Genomic DNA, 4,107 nt, shown 5'->3' with positions numbered 1-4,107 from the left:
TGTTACAGATAGAGTATAAATGCTAGCCGTTATCATGATAAAACTCCAAGAAACACTTAGGCAACGTAAAGTTATAATTTGAAGAGTTTATACAAGAATCAAAAATAATTCAAATCATGAAAGATTCCACTATTAGCAGCCTCTGGGATGGTCTCAGTAACACATAATGCTTTGTATATTTCTATCCTAGCTGTCCTTCTACATAACTCTATTTCAACAGGCAAAAGCAATTAAAGTTAGTATTTTGGAACTTAGTTAATCTTCTTTGCCATTCGTCCCTCTTGTCTTCACACTACATCCAATATGTCATTAGCACACACCACTCAATGCCCTGGCCTTGAGCGAGCCTCAGCAGAGCTGAAGAGAGAGAAGGAATTTCTAGGAGGGAGGGCCACCTACCAATAGAGTGTGAAGGACTTTGCACCAAGACGCAAGGATCCCAGAGACTGCCTGTGCTTTCTGGCATTTGAAGGTGTGTATAGTAGCAACTTAGCCACAAACACAAGTGTGCATTCTCTAATAAGAGCCATGATCATCAAAGAAATAGAAAGCTGGCCCTTGGTTAAAGGAGGGGGCTCTATGAGATGCTAAAACAGACTGCTTTCAGCTCTTTATAAATGCTGAAAGCCTCGGCAGGGCCAGATGGAAAGAAATTACTCTTGTGGCTATATCAGGGCTTTTTCTCATGTTTATGGAATAATATGTTGCACATGCAAACAGAAATAGGCTTCTACAGCAGGAACCCTGTAACGCTGACATGCGTGTTGGAGGCGAGAACTATTTTTTTTGTTGTTGTTGTTTTTTTGAGACGGAGTCTCGCTCTGTCGCCCAGGCTGGAGTGCAGTGGCGCAATCTCGGCTCACTGCAAGCTCCGCCTCCCGGGTTCACGCCATTCTCCTACCTCAGCCTCTCCGAGTAGCTGGGACTATGGGCGCCCTCCACCACGCCCGGCTAATTTTTTGTATTTTTAGTAGAGACGGGGTTTCACCATGCTCTCGATCTCCTGACCTCGTGATCCACCCGCCTCGGCCTCCCAAAGTGCTGGGATTACAAGCATGAGCCACCGCGCCCGGCCTTTTTTTTTTTTTTTTTTTTGAGGCGGAGTCTCGCTCTGTAGCCCAGGCTGGAGTGCAGTGGTGCGATCTCGGCTCACTGCAAGCTCCGCCTCCCGGGTTCGCGCCATTCTCCTGCCTCAGCCTCCGGAGTAGCTGGGACTACAGGCGCCCGCCACCACGCCGGCTAATTTTTTGTAATTTTAGTAGAGACGGGGTTTCACGGTGTTAGCCAGGATGGTCTCGATCTCCTGACCTCGTGATCCGCCCGTCTCGGCCTCCCAAAGTGCTGGGATTCCAGGCGTGAGCCACTGTGCCCCGGCCGGAGGCAAGAACTATTTTACTTGGTTTAACTTACCTGAGCGCCAGAATCTTGACTGTAATAGGTATGTTCTAACAAGCCAAACTAGCTACATATTTAATTCCTAGAGAGAGTGATCTTGTTTTCACATTATTCTCAAGTGATGTCAAGTATACAAATCTTAAATGCGCAGCTTGGTTCATTTTTCCATATGTATACTGCCACCTTCTTAAAAATACATATTTTCTTAAGCCCCAATGTGTCTCTAGCTCCTCTTTCTGGAGGGATTCTTTACTGTATGATTGCATAAAGTTGATCTTTTTTGATTAATAATCTCACATTCAAAAATGGTATCTAGAAAGAATAATAAAAAGTAAATATAATCCTGATCTTTAAAAAATTTTGTTTGTTTTAAGTCACTCTGCAGATCCTTGTTACCAGGAAACCTCTTAGCCACTCAATTAGGGTTACAAAGGGAAGCACAGTCTGAATTCTCATCTGTCGGCCTTTCTTTTTTTTATTATTATTATACTTTAAGTTCTAGGGTACATGTGCACAACGTGCAGGTTTGTTACATATGTATACATGCGCCATGTTGGTGTGCTGCACCCATTAACTCGTCATTTACATTAGGTATATCTCCTAATGCTTTGCCTCCCCACCCGGCCACCCCATGACAGGCCGCAGTGTATGATGTTCCCCTTCATGTGTCCAAGTATTCTCATTGATCAATTACCACCTATGAGTGAGAACATGTGGTGTTTGGTTTTTTGTCCTTGGGATAATTTGCTGACCTCTGTACCAGTGAGTCAGTTTCTTGAATCAAGGTCTCTCCCAGTGAGTTTTTATGCATTGGCTCAAGATGAATTTCTTAAGTTCCAAGGCTTTTTTCAGTTGATTTGAATGAAAGGAGTTAGTTTCTTTAATATAACCCCCAAAATACTGGAAATGGCCATGGAGTGTTGTATCTCTCTCCCCCATAACGTGAATAAGCAGTGTCTTTTTTGTGTTCCCTATGACAGTAACATTCTGTCTGTAGGATCAACATATTCAATGCCTCCTGAGGTGATAAGTGGTATTTTATCCTCTTTTGGCAGGTAGCATTCTTCCTGCATGGACCCTCCATCTTCAGAGTGCTATAAGATTCCATGTGTGATCACATTAAATCCACTCCACCCATCCCACAGCAATAACTTCTAATGATAAGCTGGTTATTTGATGTCAAATACCTTGTGAACTCATGAGGCAAAGACGACTATAACTCATTTAACTGGAGTTTTGTATTTCACCAGGTAACTCACCGTACATTAATTCACACAATTTTCCTGTGAATAAAGTATTCTCGCTAGCTTCATTTAATACATGAGCTGTAGGAGACTTCAGAAAGTTAAGGAATTCTGCCAACACAAGACAGAGCTAGGTCTGAAGTATTCTAATTCCAAACCCTATTCACATTTCATACATAAATATGCTACTCTATCTCCATCCAGGATAAATTTTGGAGATGTTGAATCTAGCTGGATGAAATCAGTCTGCTATCTTTATTTCTGTTGGTTGTTGGTAGATATGTTGTGCTGTTGTTTGTTTTCATTTACCTGAGGTTAAAAAGCATGGAACAAAGTTTTCAGCGAAGCCAGTAAGTTTCAGAGGTTTAAGGAGAAGCAACAATACATGCAAAAACTCCATGTGACACTGGTCTTTCTGCCCTTGTATTGAAAGTGTCTTACTGAATCACAAAGCTGACATATTAGTCTCTTACTTAGTGCTGCTGTTATCCTCTCGTCTTTAACAGACAAAATTAAAAACTCATAACTAAGCTGAAAGGAGCTTCATGCTCTAACACCTCTCCAGATTCATCTATCCTCTTAATGCACCCACATACATTCTCTCAAAAACTATACTTTAGTCAACCTGATCTTCTTCATTTTTTTTTTCTCCAGCCCCGAGACAGAGTCTTTCTCTCTCGCCCAGGCAGGAGTGCAGTGGCGTGATCTCAGCTCACTGCAACCTCCACCTCCTGAGTGCAAGCAATTCTCCTACCTCAGCCTCCTGAGTAGCTGGGATTACAGGCGTGTGCCACCACGCCCGGCTAATTTTTATATATTTAGTAGACATGGGGTTTCACCATGTTGGCCAGGCTGGTCTCGAACTCCTGACCTCGTGATCCGCCCGCCTTGGCCTCCCAAAGTGCTGGGGAGTTACAGGCATGAGCCACCACACCCAGCCAACCTGATCTTCTTTTACTTCCTCAGACAGTATGTTCTTTCTCGTTTCCAGGCCACTATGCACACACTTTACCCTGTTCATTTCCCTCTACTCTTTGCTTAGTAGGCTTTATCACATCTTAGCTTACAAGGCCTTCCTTTGAGAAATTCTCCCTTCTGATTGGTTGTTTTTGGCTTGTCTAATCATTCTTAGCACATACTAGGCTCTAAGTAAATTTTTGATAAATAAAAGAAAATTGGCGGCAGATATAGAATAACATGGGAAAGAGAAGTGCAGATAATAAGAAGTCTGGATGTTTTTTAAAATTATTTTTAGAAAGAAGGAATGCTAAGATTGAGAACTTAGCCGAAGTAAAAAAGCTTTTTATAGTTTTCATTCTGCTTTTTCAGCTATTTTCTCCCTCTGAGGACCACCCTCTGAACTCCAATAAATCAATACAGTGTCTCATTTCCTCACTATTCAACAAAAGATATGCTATGCATTCCTGGACTTGGCACTGATCTAGAGGTTGGGGATACAGCAGTGAAC

The 4,107-nt window shown here is 42.4% G+C and overlaps 1 long non-coding RNA gene across 1 annotated transcript in view; it reads left to right on the top strand.

Annotated features, from left to right (window-relative positions):
* Positions 1 to 296: 296 nt before the first annotated feature.
* Positions 297 to 4,107, top strand: part of LOC109028015 (uncharacterized) — an 81,076-nt gene continuing 77,265 nt past the window's right edge. Inside the window, exon 1 of the long non-coding RNA XR_002007068.4 lies at positions 297 to 472. This is a non-coding gene — a long non-coding RNA (uncharacterized lncRNA). The remainder of the gene's footprint in view (positions 473 to 4,107) is intronic.

Source organism: Gorilla gorilla, chromosome 7 (assembly GCF_029281585.2).
Source record: "Gorilla gorilla gorilla isolate KB3781 chromosome 7, NHGRI_mGorGor1-v2.1_pri, whole genome shotgun sequence".
Lineage (NCBI taxonomy): Eukaryota > Metazoa > Chordata > Mammalia > Primates > Hominidae > Gorilla > Gorilla gorilla.
This window is presented reverse-complemented; position numbering and strand designations above follow the sequence as displayed.